Source organism: Aquila chrysaetos, chromosome 16 (assembly GCF_900496995.4).
Source record: "Aquila chrysaetos chrysaetos chromosome 16, bAquChr1.4, whole genome shotgun sequence".
Classification (NCBI taxonomy): domain Eukaryota; kingdom Metazoa; phylum Chordata; class Aves; order Accipitriformes; family Accipitridae; genus Aquila; species Aquila chrysaetos.
The window spans coordinates 22,758,046-22,775,109 of record NC_044019.1 but is presented as its reverse complement, the minus strand read 5'-3'; positions in this window follow the sequence as shown (position 1 = coordinate 22,775,109).

The window sequence follows — 17,064 nt, the reverse complement described above, 5'->3', positions numbered from 1 at the left end:
AGAGGGCTAGCGGTGGTGGTCAGAGCTAGTGCTCTATATTCTAAAGCATGGAAAGTTTGGCTACTGCTTCCTCAAAAAGATTATTAGTGTTGTTTTTTTAACATCCATGTTTGGTAAAAGCATTAATAAATTAAAAAGAAAAAGACTGGGTATATAAGATAGTAATTTGTGCTCAGTCCTTTGGCAGTGGTAAAGAAAATAAAAACAGATTTGGCAGGCTCTCCTTGTCTTGTTAGGCTTTGCTTTCTGATATCTCCTTTTTCCAGTACTCCTCTTTGCAGATTAAATAGGAAGACTCTCACAATTTGAGAGGACAACTGTTGGGTTTCCACAGGGATTGCAGTTTGTCTCTTGCAAGCTCACATTCCTCTAAGATATGGGACTTAATCAGATTAAATGCCTGTTTTTATAGAGGGAAGAGTTGCAACCAGAAAATGCCTGATCCCAAACATCCACTTTTATCAGGTACTGCAGCATGACCTTTTGACAGAAATATTCCTGTTTTAAGTTCAACATTAAAATCCCACGTCTACTACAAACAGCAAAAGAAGTTTTATGAAATAAGACTGTTTGGTACTTAAAAAAAAATAATATTTGACCACCCCTAAAATTAGTATCAGGATCATGTATGGTTTTAATATTAACATGAAAATTTGAAAGGGACACCATCCATACAGATGCAAACATCAGATGATCATTTTTATAATCTATCGTAAATCAGAGCAGACCCTTTGATGAGGAATTACTTCAGTTAAAGATTCAGGAGGAAAAAGAAGTTATGCAGTCACTTAGTCTTTTGGCCTTTGATGCTTTATTGGACAAGTGCAGTCTTAAACTGTAGCCCAGCTACCCAGGTAGTACAAATTCATTCCTTCTCTTTCTTTCCAAAAGAACAGAAAATATGACATTTCAAAAAACTCTGGTTAATAACTGATGTTGTTTACTATCCCTTTGTACACACTTAACCTTCTGTTGCTTTTGATATACGGAATAGAAGACAAAGTTATCTTCACTGTTGGATCATGTCTTGCTATATTTTTCCTGATTTTTTGTGATATGATCTATAATTTTCCCATCTCATCAGGCCAACTCATACTTCCTCAGAGACACAGTCCTGTCTCCGAACTTTCTAATTCCATAACTGCTTGTGTTGACCCAAAAATCAGATATTCTGCATACGAGTTAATAAGCCAGAAGTCTCTCAAGATCAGCACCAGCAGCTACAATTGCACACTGCAGCAGAGAAAGTGGAGGCAGAGACTAGAGTTGAAAAAAAGTGATAGCAAACAAGTGATGGTAGATAATACAGGATTCAGAATCCCAGTACCATCTTTTTGGGTTGACCATGCCAGCTTACATTACAGGTTGTCGTGGTTTAACCCCAGCCAGCAACTAAGCACTATGCAGACGCTCCCTTGCTTTCCCCCCACCGCCCAGTGGGATGGGGGAGAGAATCAGGAAAAGAAGTAAAACTCGTGGGTTGAGATAAGAATGGTTTAATAGAAGAGAAAACAAGAAACTAATGATGATAATGATAACACTAATAAAATGACAATAGTAATAATAAAAGGATTGGAATATACAAGTGATGCACAATGGAATTGCTCACCACCCACTGACCGATGCCTAGTTAATCCCCAAGTGGCAATCCCCCCACCCCTACCTCCCCAGTTTATATACTAGACGTGACATCACATGGTATGGAACACCCCGTTGGCCAGTTTGGGTCAGCCACCCTGGCTGTGTCCCCTCCCAACTTCTTGTGCCCCTCCAGCCTTCTTGTTGGCTGGGCATCAGCAGCTGAAAAATCCTTGACTTCAGACTAAACATTACTTAACAACAACTGAAAACATCAGTGCTATCAACTTTCTTCTCATACCAAACTCAAAAACATAGCACTGTACCAGCTACTAGGAAGACAATTAGCTCTATCCCAGCAGAAACCAGGGCACAGGTAGAAGATTGTATTTTGTCATTAAACATTTTAAGGAAGGTAAGTGAAATATCTTACAACTTGAAAATGTCCAAGTTCCAGTACATCAAAAAACTTTTGTATCTGCATACTAACACATTTAAAATAATGTTTGTCCATGGAACACTCATTGCACACAAGCCAAGTTTTTCAGCCAACCTATGTTGTGGGGTAAAATATTTATAATTAAGCTGGCTTGGGTGTTCCTGAGAAAGCAGAAAACTCATGAAAATCAGTTGAAAATTCAATTAGCAAAGCTTACATTTTAATATTTTTCCCCAATGAAATTTTTCATGAATAGGTTCAGAGTGCAGATTTCAAATACTGAAAAATGTTAAAAAATGATAACACTATCCAGGTTTCTATCAAAGTATAATACAAGAACTCATTTCCTCATTAGGAATTTTAAATTACATGCACATTTTTCCCTCTTTACTGAGGAACTTAATATGTAACTTTGACATACACTCCACAGACCTATTCCAACTGTTAAACTTAAAAAAAAAAGCTAATGAGGGAAGAATTATTTATAGCTTAGCCGTTGGCAGTAGGAATTCTAGACAATTTTTGAATCAAGCTTTATAACTTTAGAAGTTAAAAAAAAAAAAAAAAAAAAAAGAAATCCCTGAAGCCAAAGGGATAAAAAAAGAAAGTGGAGATATTTTTTTCTGTGAAAATACTGGCACTTATGTTCCTATTGGTCGGCTTTGTCATTTTAACAGCAGCTCTTGTACTTTACATTGAAGGCCTTTGATGCACTTTACCAACCATAATGAATACATCTTAATATTTCTGTGAAGCAGTAAGATAGTGTCCTCAAACTTAGGATGAGAAAATGAGACAAATACACAGAAAGGATTTATGACCCAGTTGTCAAACATATTAAGCCACTGAATCAGACTTTTAAATCACCTAAAAGCAAGCTGTTAGACCAGCTCAGTGACCCTAATTAGATCATAGGAGAAAGATCTCCCCAGGAAGCCACGATGCCATCTATTCTAGTAACTACTGCCATAATGAAAGGGGATACTGCCCCATTTAAGAAGATAATACTGCACCTTTACCTTCTTGAAAACATCTTTTATGTATATATATACACACATATATATATTTTATATTACCATTCTAGCTATTGTAAAACAATACCTTCTTATGGAACACTGACTCAAGAGGAAAAAATTAATCAGTTATTCCTGTGATGCTCATATGGCACAATTACAGGACTATGAGGTAGGAAACAATGCAAAAGAGTCAGAGCTATTTTTGCATTTATTTACCTCTCTTTTTTTATGTATTGTAGGTTTTTAGAGGCATTGTGTGGTGTGACAAGGAGGTACATGATAAAGCGTATGTAACTAAACTCTGCTTCTTTTCCACCACTTGAATGACACAAATGGAGCATATGCTCTGCCCCCTGTTTTTTAAGAACTTGGGGAAAGGCTGCTGCTTATTCTGTTCATATGTTGTAAAAGGGCACAGGCACTGAAAATTCTCTATGCATGAAAATAAGTGATTTCTCTCCCTGCTCATGATTTAGTTGAAAGCTGAACAGAAACGAAACATAGTAAGATTCAGTTTCTGACAGTCTATGTTAATTCAGCTTCTCCCTTGTGTTCCAAAAAGACAGTGTGTTTATCACTGTGAAGATTATAACAGGGTAGGTGGTAATCCCTGCTGGACAGCCTGGTTCTAAAATAGCAAAGCATCTCTTTATTTCATGCTACTTATGCTGGACTGATTTAGCCTATTCATGGGCTTATGCACTAAGTTTAATCCTCAGAATTCTCAAAACAAACAGTCCATAATAATCACATGCAATGCTGATTTTTTTTCAAGTGTAACTGAAGAGATTATTTTAACCCTAACACTATGCCCATAATGTACTGCAGAAGTCAGACAACATGTTCTGATACTAAAAAGATTAGACTCTGAAAACATCAAGGTGTAGTTTCAAGAGGATCATCCTGTGCATTCCTTCAAGGAAAGCGATAAGGAAAGGAATACAATAATATCAAAAGGCGACAAATCCATGCTAAACTGAAGATCTTCCACCAACTGTATGAACTATCAACATCTCCAGGCAGGGGGACCTGACAGTGGAGCAGCCAGTAGCAGTGCAGAGGAAGCACTATTGAAGGACCACCTTGTCTGGAGAGAATCCATACAGAAGTCAACAATTTATGCACAATCCTTACAACTTTAAAAGCTCTTTTCTTACAGTGCAAGTAATATCTGCATTTTTTTGTGTGCATTGATGGATTCCATCAGTCTGGATTTTCTGACTCTCAGATACTTGATCATGTTTCTTCAGATTATACTTACCTCAGTTACTTTTGAAACAGCCCAACACTTTCTAGGGTCACAAAGCATTGTTCTTATTTATAAGACAAAGGTGAATAAAACAAGGATTTGCTTACTGGAATCTGTGTGGCTATATGGCAGAGAATGTAGGGGCAGTTTCATGCCAGTGTAAGGTGTTTGTTTTCTCTATGCATTCAAAAGCTGAAGCTAAAGTTATGTCTTATAGACAGTAATCCGTTCCACAGTTTCATCAATGGAGAGCATATAAGCACGTTAAATTGGCTTCAGCTGGCAGTCACTTTAACTACTTGGCAAACAATAAGAATTTAGACACATAACTGGTATTTTCTTCCTAAAACTCTGCTTATATTCCATCAGACCTTGGCTACATGACATCCAGATATCATTAACTAGCTGGTGAGTATCCATAACTGTTCAGCATGGTGCTTGTTGTGGGCTGCAAAACCCATCTGGAATACTAGGCGAAATATTTAGCCTCACATTGTTATAACAAATACTATATAGAGTTGTATCAGCATTCACTGATACATCTCAGTGTACAGGTCTAGCCACACCTTTGACTTGTACAACATAGCTATACCTAAAATGAATGTTACTAGAAGATGAGTAATAGTTTCAGGTTTTCAGCTGTTATCAAGCTCAGACTTGGTGATATGTGGTATCAAAACATCTGGAGGGCTCTTCAAAGCACACGATTTTTATGTGCAAAAATTATAATTAAGAAAAATAACCCACCAATCACACTAAAATACGCAGTACCAACTGGCATTTTTTTCTGTTTATGACCTTCCATTACATCTTAGCCAATTTATTTGCTTTGGACAGACTTATTTGTCTTCGTTGCAGAACAGCAGTAATGATCGCTGAACATTACAGTGAGAGATCTAATTAGCCCTGCTAAAATGGAGAGTGAGTTCATGAGTATTCTTCTGAGAAAAAATTACTAAGATATATATATTCAGACATTTACCTCCACACATACAATTTTTTTCTGGTCTTCTCGATGTTATTACATAGTGCCTCAGGTATTTTAATTTCTGAAGCACTGAGGGCCTTTCATTCCAATTCTGTAGCCTGCCTGTTACTTGTAATGTTTCGCCTGTACATCCTGACCATGCCACGGCAGTGCCTTTACACTAGTATCCCCACGTGCTCTTATCCTCATGGCCTTGCGCTGGAACTCTGGAACACTTTTACATGTGTTGATTCAGGTTTCATGTGGAAAGTAATAATGATATTCAAATTACCCTTTTCTCCCTCCATCTCCCCATCTTGTAGCTTATGTTCTATAACTCCATAAGATCTCTTCACTCTTCACTACGAAATGAAAGCCTTCTTACTTTGCGAACTGATGACATTTCTCTTCACATTTAGAAGTGTCTATTCAATACAGTATGTTTATAATACCTTATGCACTTTTTAATATACTTTGAAGGAAAATTTTCTCTATGTAGGATTAGCAAGTCTCCTCAGTAGGGAAAGAAAATGTTAAGAGGTCTTAAACTTAGAAAGATTGTAAAACAAGAAACCTAGTCACTCAAATACTTGAAAGGACTGATTGTTAACAAACCCAAGACCTAAGCCCTCCAGCAGTTAAAATCCTTCTGAAGTACAGTTCCTAACTCAAGTACTCTCTTAAGTAGCAATTTAGCCTTGCATTTTTCTGTCACTATTTTGCATCATTCATAGATTATATCAATCAGTGGGTCAGACAGACTGTAATCAGCAGACAAAATTAGGAGTTACAGACAGGTTTTGGAAAAAGAAAGATGAGGATGGAACACTGGAGCGAGTGGAACCATCCCGTGAATGTTCTCCTTTTCCAGCTTTTCTTAAAGCCCCAGACATTTAGAAATGGAGTGATATAGAACCAGTATCAGTTCAGCAGTTCTCAAAGCAGCTTTACCACTATTTTACTGCCTCAGCACACAGAAGTAGATAGTTTATTCTATGAAATGCAAGGGTGTACACAAATAATGTAGCTACACAAAGCCTACTCCCTGAAAGACAGGTGACTGCTGCCAACAGATATAACTGTCAGTCTTAAAGTGTATTTGGAAAAAAAATATATATTGCACACAGATGGAAGCTGAAGATCTGTGGTTCTGCTGAGGTTCAGATCATGTCTTTTAAAAGCAGTCCAAATGGTTTTGGTTTTGTTTTTTTCTTTTTAGCATTGGCACACACCTCATTTCCCACTGTTGCAGATGCTCAGTGCAACTGTTCTGTTATGCGTACAGGTCTTCTGCTTGCATGGTCTTAGAATATTCAGAAACATCCATACACTTAAGGATACTCAAAAATCTGAACCAGATTTCCAACCAGCACAGAGTCAAGAAATATGGTCTTTGTATTCTCTGTGTGCCTTTATTGTGCCCTTGATGATCTGGAGTTTCAGGTAAATTAAGATCTTATATTTCTTAACAGAAAGAAGATCTATTAGATATACCAAATACACTGGCTCAGGAAGTCCCTGACTCACAAATCTCAGAAACCTGAGTGAGGACACAGGGGAAGTAGGTCTGCACAATGCTATATGGTTCCATTGTTACCTTAGAGTCCACTGTCACAGACAGGATGCTTTCTGTGGCAGTTGAACTTTTGTTCTGAACTGGTAAGGCCTTTCTTAGGTATCTGCAATTTGCTAGATTTCTTCATAGCATAAAAACAGCAGGGGAAAAAAAAAAAAAAAAAAAAAAGACCATCTGTCCAAAGAACTTACAATTTGAGAAGACAAGAACAAAAAATTGAGACAGAGTTAAAGCAACTCTCTAAAGACCATGGAACATGTTACCAACAAAAGCTGGCAAGAGGTGTTCAATTCTCAAACCAAAATCAAGACCATCATAAAACTCTACCATAAATTCAACATTTTAAAAATGACAGAATCCTGTAACCCAAATTTAAGAGATTAGCATAGTATTCTCAAAACTGATTTTAAAATGGCATTTTAGAGCTCTGTAGCAGTATTAATGTACTAATGATTCTCAATTCAAATGTGTATCAACTTTTATTTCAATTACAATTCTTTGCTCTGTATTTGACAAATTTGTGCAACTGAGAATTGACCTTGGCTATATAGCTGGAAGTTCATTAATCTTTTTTTGTTGATGCATGAGCCACACAACTTGAATACCAGTAACTGCTGCAGTTGCTGTAATGGCAGGTAAGAAACTGAGGAAATTTACAGCCAAGCCATTCTCTGGACCTCTGCATAAAACCTGCTGTATTAAAGTACTCTGGTCCTTGACAGAAGAGAGGACTGGGTCTGTCTTCGACAGTTAACCTCTTCCTTCATTATTTGTTTTTCCTTCCCTCCCTCTGGAATTTTCAGTCAAACACAATGGGCTAAAATCTCCACAACAACTAGAGTCCGCATCCATTCTGTGGAAGAATCTCATTTTGGCTTGGCAAATTTCTTCTATTTTTTTGTCAACAGCTATCCTTAGAACTGGCAGATGACATGCAAGAGCAGAAGAAACTCAACACATATAAAATGGTTGGGCCACCAGTCCCACCACTAGTGGAAATATCGTCCACTAGTACAAATTCACTGGAAAAATCTGAAAGCCATATGTATTTGTGGCCCTCACGGACAAAATTATATTATTAATAATGTTCATTGCTTAATCATAATGTCTTAGCACTCCTTATATACAGAATGAAGTGCATCTATATTCTTCTCAATTCTCCAACTTAATTTGCCCTCTTTATGTTCATATATAGTGCACATTTTATGATTTATATTACTGGAAAAAACAGTGACCAAAATCACAATCAGAATTTATGTCCTTTATGAATTTTCATTTGTTCCCTTGTCTACCTATTCCAGTCCAAGCTTAGGGGAATGTATTTTTAAAGAATATATGTTGAATTTACTTAAACGTAAAAATCCTTCAAATTACAGATATGTAAGAGCCTTCATTTTTCCTTAAAGCTTAGGCCTGTTACAATCTAACTACCACATCTAACTACTTCCGAAACACAGTATTGCAGGCTACACTGATGCCTCATTTTACATTGTGCTTAAGCTTGACTCCTCTTCACATACATGTGGCTGTATCCACATCAGCTGCAGGGACAGAGTTGGAGTATAAGCCAGTCTCTCTTCCCTTCAGCCCTCTCCTGCAGAGCGTCTACATTTCACTGCCTGGAGACACAGTTGGACCACTTCAATCTAAAGTCAGTGTCTGCCAACTAGCGAGCAATCAGAAGTTGGCCACGAGTATTAGTTCATACACTGTGCCAACAAGGCAATATTGAGCTATCACAATAGATACAGTTTTCTTCAAGTTGCAGACATAGCTTCTGGTCCAATATCTCTCTAAATATTCACTAAAATATTGGGCCTTCAAATCTATCAAAACTGATGTCTTTGCACTTCCAGGGTGTAATTCTCCTTGATTCCTAGATTAACACCACTTCATATCCCTCTAGGAGCCACAGCTTTCCCCTAATTACACAGAAAAGTAAGGTCACTTCCAACGTGCAAAACAAGCTGTAATCTCAGCCAGCATTTGGCATAGTTCTGGGTTGTTACATCTATGCCAGACCACATTTTAGCCACTTCTCAGACCCTAAAGTAAATATGGGTAATGCTCATACTAATCCATCAAGGGTTTGGGTTTTGCTTTCATTGTTACTGCTCTTGGTTTTTTCCTCCATTGTCTTCTGGTAAGGGGTCAAAAGTAATTTCTCAGGATTTCCAAGTCACAAAGCACTCCTTTGTTAGGGTACTCTCAGCCTCTGCACTTCCTCCCTGCATAAACCTTCTTACATTTCCAATGCCCTGTGTCTGCAGTAACAGTTACAATAACAACTACCACTGGCATGATCAACAGCTCTTTCTAAGTCTCTGCCTACTCTTTGTGGTCTCAAACACACATCTTTTGCAACTTGGCTGATAATGCACAATTTAATAGTCTCGCATTACAAAATACCTCACATCATCTGGACTGCCTGGAAAGTCAAGTTCCCAATTCCTTTCCTTACAGGATTACAAATGAGGAACAGAGGAGAACTAGAGGTAAGTTCACACTTGAGTACAGCCTGCCCCCGATATAATATATAGTATATATATAAGTATATAGCAATACCTTAATTTGCTTGTAACATCATCTTGTTTACTCATTACTCATTTCCAGATTAAAGGACTCCTGATGCTATATAGCACCTGCATGCATGGAAGAAGAAAAGTCCAGTCTTGTCATCCAGTTACTACTTTGATCCCTATAGCAAATTGTGTTTCAAGGGGACACCCACAAATATTAAAACTTAGGAAGTTAATTACTGTCCTTAATGCAAGTGCCAGTAGCAAACTGTGATAACGTCAGTAAAAGTGAAACATGTGCTTTGTCCATTTGACCAGAGTGATTAAAGCACAAAGTATTAATGCCAGAATCATATCTCTAGTTCAAGAGATCAGCATTTACCTCATGCAAGCCTGGAGCAAGGTTTGTGGTTATTTCTCTGAATGAGAACTTTGTCAGTGTGTCCCAAATTACTAAAAAAAAAATCAATAAAATTCCAGTAAAATACATTATTGATGTATTTAACATTTTGGATCTGTATTTCAGATACCTAAGAACCAAAAAAAAAAAAAGGTAAAATACAAGGGCCATAATTCAGCCAGGCATAATTAGCAAAGTTCTATAGCTTTAGTAGAGCTATTCCAATTCACACTCACTGAGAATACATTATCAAGCCATTATAAAAAATAGTATCAATAACAGAGGAAACAATTCCAATGAGTTCTGTGGGATCCAGCCACCAAGCACGCTGAAAACATAGGATTTGCTTAGTAAAAGCTACAGTGGATTTACGAAGGAAGTTCTTCCTGACTGACATGCTGGAGTTCTTCCAAATCGTTACAGTACACAAGCAAAATGCAGTTAACATTGTCCACAGTACTTAGCGATCTGAAAACCTTATAGGAAAATCCTTCATCAGAAGTGATTAAGTAATGTAAGAAGTCATAGAGGTTAAGCAAAGAAACTTAAGAGGAGGAAAACAGTTTTATGTTCATTTGTAAATATTAATTAATTTGATAAAAGCAGGTGATCCCAAGGAGTTATTTGGATAATTCATCTGCAATACCCAGAAAAATTATTTTGCTGCCTCTATAAAATGGGAAGCAAAGAGGAACAAATAGAGATATTTTTCCAAACTCTGTACATAATTTTAGCACTGCTCATTTATGCCACTTTATTCATGTCACCAGAAAATACCTTAGGGTCTGAACTGTGTCTCTTTCTTTTTCAGTCAAGCACAAGAAGGTGGCTTCACTCACATTTTGCTTTTCAGATTTTAGATCTCACATAGTTCCTAGTTTCCAAATACTCTAATCTTTGAACTCCTTTAATACTCAAAGAGAGGAGTATCTAGACAGCCACAGAGTCAAGGGGATCAAACTGGACTCCAGATGGGTCATTCAGAGTCAAAATGCCTCTTTAACTTCTCTTCTTCATAAACACACATAAACCCTTGCCTCAGTGTTGGGTCCTAAGAGAATATCAATTAAAACAGGAAGTGTAAATCATGGGGGAATCTAAACAAGCAAGTGTGCTGAGTAAGGAAATGATTGCACATAAAAGGCTGGGACATGAATAAAGCATTTTTATTTTACAACAAAAATAAATGTATTTTTAATTTAACTCACACTCTCTCTGAAATTGTACTTTTGTAACTAATCATATCAGTGTGGTAAAATGCATTGCCTGTCAGAGTAAATGCACGTTCTCCATAACTGGTTTGTCTCCTGAAAACTATAAAAACAGCACAAAAGTCTCACCTGAAACCAATAGGTAATAATCATTATTTCAGAGCATTATTATGAGAGGCTGTCAAATGTATCAGTAATTTCTCTGAAAAATCCATTTCCCTTAAATTTCATATTTTAAACTACTAATTAAGCACAGTTTAGGCCTTTATGAGACATATACTAATAAGCATTCTGATTGCTCACAGTAATAGAGGTGGGGAAAAAAATATGTCACAGGAAAGTGGCACAGATTTGATATCTTATTTTCCTTCTGCCACTTCAATGTTTAGGAAGAACTGTAGTAATGTACTAAGGCCTTAAATTTTTAGATTCTACTATCAAATAATTTTCTTAAGCAGGGGCTTAATGCATTGATATAAAAAAATATTTGAACTTGTTTAAATGTGAGCTTGGGAAAGTGTTTTTATAGTTTGAACCTGCAGCAACAACTAGGCAAAACCTGCTGATGTTGTCACTGCTCCAATTCCTGAGATTGTAAAAGAGGTGTCAACTTCACCTTAGCTATCTCTAATGTTATTTATCCAGCACAAACCTAATTGTTTCTTTCTGCTTAACGTCTCCAGGATCAGCCTTTCCTCTCAGTTCATATTGCTGAAGCTGAAACTCATATCACCATTTTTCATCTTGATCTCTGCAAGGTCTTACTCTCTCATCTTGACTCATGCCACTTTGACCATTTCAATGCATTCACTTTTATACAACTAAATTAATCTTCTTGGCTGTACCACCATGCCACCAAAAGTCTGCTCTCTTTTCCAGTCTGTCATAAACTCCTGATCTGAAGAGAAGTTTTATACTGAATGTGCTTTGTAGCTTATAGTACAGTATAGCCTGTGGTCTGAATACAGGCTCTTCAGTGATTTCCATCTCTATTCAAGCCAGCTGTCATCATCTATCAGTTCAAATTTCTTTCAAATTCTCTCTCACTTTCTACCATCTTCTAAATATGAGATGAATTCACTACAAAAGAAGCATCATTAATATTCCTCTTTAAAATAATCTTTTGATGTCACCCTTCTGATGATGCCTGTCAAGCTTGAGAACTACAATCTTCAGGATGGACCTCTTGGAGCCAGGCTTTTTACTCCCAGGCCAAATGGGGTGCCATGTCCAGTGCTGAAAATCTGCAGGCAGATGCAGGAGATTTGCTCAGTATGTATTAAATGGCATCTTCATTCATGCATATGAGACTCCCTCACATTAAGTACAATTATACAAATGCAATGCATGCAGTGTACACGTTATCTGTGTATATCCACCATATATGACTCATCAGGCTTGGCTGTGAATGCACAGAAACAGTGCTTAACTCCCTTGGCTTGTTTAAAGTAGTTCTCAGCAGCTGATGCATTACTACAGCTGTTTACTGTACAAAAGAGAATTATTGCTCCCCTACTCTGTTCCACTTCTTTGTTGCATCCACCTATCATCATATATTTTCATCCTGTGCTTTCTGGGACAGGAAATGCATTGTGATTTTCAAACCTCAAATCACTCATTTGCCATGATATGTTACAAAGTACCGAAATGCAGAATTTCAAGGTTTTATTGCACTATGCAGTATAATTAATAGTCTAGAATGTTTTTTTAAACTCTAATGCATAATCATATAATGTTTTTTTCACTTTCTTAAGCAAATACACAAATTTTGATGTGCAGGTTAGACACACTGGTTCGTAAGTTGGTATTTAGTCATTTGAATGAAAAGAGCAAAATCATATAAATCCATATATCCTAGCATTCCCTGCACTTTACAATCATTTCAAAACATAAGAGGTTCTGGGCTTCATGCCAGCTGAAACAATTGGCATTAAATCTCATAAAGTGAAGATGTGCACATCTTTAGTTTTTGAAGCATTTGTTCACTGCTGACAGTGGATTGTAGTAACAGCAGAAATAACAAAAGGAACCACAAACAAATTACTCCATTCCTCCTGCTTCACATAATCACACTGGTAATTTTTTATGATCACCTTTCAGATGAATATTATTGATGAGTTGGACCACTTGATAGGTAGAGCTTTATCTATCAAATATTTCACTATACAAGTAAAATAGTAAAATAACCATTCTGAGCACAAAGTAGCTTCAGTTAGCTGAAGAGAGAGAAAACTGCTGTTCTAGTACGGAGCAATTATCATCAAAGTTTTATTGGTAATTTTCAACACAGATTGGTATTGTATGGTCAAGTTATGTTACATGAATACCATCTACACACTTAGCAAGATTTCCACATATTTCTCCCTCATTTTCTTTGTTCTGAAGCAGGCACATGTGCGATCCTGTATTGACATGGAGTGGGGAATAAGGGGCACTTGAATCCTTGCTCCTTTTGCTCTCTTGGAACAAAAAGGTTGAGAGTCTTAAGGGCATAGAAGGCAATAAAGTGCCATTAATCATCTCCAGGGTATCACTCATGCTACTTAATTTATCAGTATTGTACTGTATCAAGACTGTATTATGGACAAAGTTTTCAGCTGTTCCTGATGGTGACTGTCTTGGGTGGAAGCCACAAGTGTTTGAGCAACACAGCAAGATAAACAAAAATAACCCTTTCTTAACAAATTTAATGAATAGAAATGGCTGCATCCAAGCCATATGAACTGCATTACCACAAAAACAAGCATGTTACAATTTGCTTTGGACCCCGGTCATGTAGACATTGTAAGAGCAGAAGCAGTATTCCCTAGACACAAGGCTGAATTTAATTTCACAACCATTCAGGGATATGTGGTTTAACTCTACATTACTGTGACTTCGTCTAATGCTGGTCTGCAACTGTGTGATTTATGGTTACTATGAACACAGAAGCAAACATTTTTTCTTTGCTTGAAAGTAAAGAATTAATTTTCCTACCACAGACCTGAAATGGAGATATGTGTCAACTAGATCTCTCCAGGTTATCTTCAATTTCCAGAGTTGCTTGCTGTTTCCAGTAAAACTCTGCAGAAATTTAACATACAGCATCTCTCTTCCTGGCTCAGGTAGGAACAGAGCTTTACACCAAGATCCTATTTAAACGTCAAGTAGACTGGCATTTAAATACTATAACACAAAATACTGGGGTAGGGTTAAAAGTTGCTAATCAGGACTCTGAAACCATTCTGCAAGGAAGAGCAAGCTCTGTTTTGTTGGGTCCCCCTCAAAAAAAAAAAAACAAACAACCCAACAGTTAAACTAAATTAAATAATTATAATAATTATACAAGAGAAATAGAAAAGCTAAGGAATGGCATACATCATCAGTCTTTTAAATTTATTTCAATTCTCCTACAGCATTTGACTCTTTAAAAAAATTAACTTATATAGTTTCATTTACAGCTGCTGCCCACTGCTTCTGTGGTATCTTGTATGATTTATTAACTCTTACTTCAATAAAATACGTCTGTAATTCTAGAATTTCTACATACTGTCCTTCATTAATTTTTATTTTTTTGTACTGAAATATTCCATCTACTTTTAGTCAAGAAATTTTAGTTTCTGACATATTTTGTTCGTTCAATATTTTTTTCCTATTAGTATCACTTACCCTACTTTTATATATTTTAATTAATTTCTATTCCCATCTTTAAAGCAGCATATAATACAACAAACTTCTGTCCTGAGGACATAAAGGAGATGAATGACAGGGATTAAAAGGAAAAATTTTTATAGTAGTTGTTTGAAGATCTAGGCCCAGGCCTTGAGTTGATTTCAGTAAGAGACAGGTGCCTTGCTAGCTGACTAGGGGAGAGATTCTGACTGGTAACACATCACTTCTATGATAGAACATCTTCAGTTACTTGAGTCTTGCATAAAAATGCAAGATGAAATCTCCTGTTACTACCTCCATTTTGACCCAGTGGCCTCATTCAAAGTTTCCTTCTCTGAGGTTTACAGTTTGGATTGGAAAAGGGATGCTGATAGGACTAGTAAGTTCAAACTGCCTGCACCATTAAGACTTTCATCATACAAATAGTTACACTCTTGAGACCTCTGAGTATTACCAATTGGTTTCAGAGGGATTACTAGCACACATAAGGCTGTACACAAGCATAATGCAAGTGGTTTGTAGAATCAGCGACTAATTCACACTAATTAAAATTTGACCCAGATCTGCGATATCTAGGTCAAATGAAATAATTGCTATTTGAAGGCTATCCATTGACATATGTAAGCTTCTAGTGTCATGGTACTGGCGTGATATGGATGCCTCCATCATGAGCAGAAGTCATAGCATATTTGAGGGATCTGGTCCAAGCTCTATACAAAACTTTTGAGTAGGTTTGGCATGCTAGATATAGCCATGATTTAAGTCCAATCAGAAACAAAGCTCCTGATGGGGAATCACTGCCTATCACAGAGATAAGGCATGTCCTGGCAGCCCCTGCTCACTGCTCCTACTGAGCTCCAAATTCAGCAAAATCCCTGCTTCTTCTCAGAAACAAAATCCTCCCACTACAATAGAATGACAAGACATGTAAGTACTGAGATATTTTAAGAACATACATAGCCTCACTGATTTCAGCTACCACACCAATAAATAGATCTGTCCTTGTTAATTATGAAACTAATTTCTAAAGGTGACATCTTCTTTGATAAGCTATATATACATACAAGTATGTATGCCCCTAGAGATACAACAGATCCGGGGGAAAATGGACATCATTCACTCAACTAAGTTTCACGATCAGAAAGTTGACAGTGTTCTTGTTCATAAATAGATATTCCAGAGTAACTGGAGAATAAAGAAAAAAGTTGAAGAAAACACCTTGACAATAGCATGATGTACGTAGTACAGCATTTCCTGTAACCAAGTAGATAAATTTTGCAATTAAATATAGGTATTTCTTTGGAACCTGCTTATCTAAAATGTACAGAGAAAATTACAGTCAATAGAATTTCATCACTTGGTCCCACTCTGTCCTATCATACACACTGAGCCATTCCACTTACTTGAATGCATATGGCTGAGAACACCTGGTGTGCACCATGAGAAATGCTCTTCCTACATTGTTAACTTAGGAGAAGCTTTTCATTGTTAACTAAACCAATTTAACACAAATATAGATATAAACACTTTCTAAGCACCTGCTGGCAATGGTCTCAGAAAAGCTTTTAATTTCATAAACCAGACTGTTTGTCCTCATAAAATATATTGTTAGCACAGTGTCCAAATAGAAATTAAATTGGGAATCCTGAAAAACAATTTTCACAATTGGTTAACTTCATATGTGTCCTTATATGCCAGAGCTGACCTTGGACTGGATTACTCAGAAATATAGCTCAAATACTGGAGTTTGCATCAATTCTGCAGTATCTCTGTCCAATGGGTATGTATTTTTCCTGTACTAAAATTCTAGTGATTACAATCACTTTGGAAAAGGCACATGCCAGAATTTACAAACACAAAACAAATTGTGGTGGGTTTTTTTTTTTTTTTTCCATTCTCGACCTACTTTCTTCTACATTGCATTTTTGTATACACTTTTAGAACTGCTATAGTGCTTATTTTAAATGAGATGAATATGTTCCAGAAAGCTAAAAAGACGACCTCTGCAACATGTGATAAGGAAAAGGCAAATATGCTAATTTGCAGTTATCATCACTGGCTGTTAGATGACTATCAGGCCAAATCCCTTTCCTAGGTCATCTTGTATGAAATGATAACTTCTGTGGGAAGCTGCAGACAATCTACCATCTCTGTCTCACTGTTTTTTTCCAACAAGAATTCTTAGATACTTAGATCTCCCCAGGTTACTTTCCATTTTTACATGAAAGCAATGAAAAGGGATCACTTCCTAATGGAAAACCAAGTCTTATTCTCATCTGTCCAAGCTGAATACCATGTCTACAGAACAAAATACAATGGGTTGGAAGGCTTGTTGCTGTTAATATTTACAATCAGTTCAGCCTTCTTTTTCCATTTATAAATGATTTGTTAGAGGATCACAATTTCTCCAGATATATACATTATTAAACATCACAAGGAGTCTTCAGGCCCAGGCCAG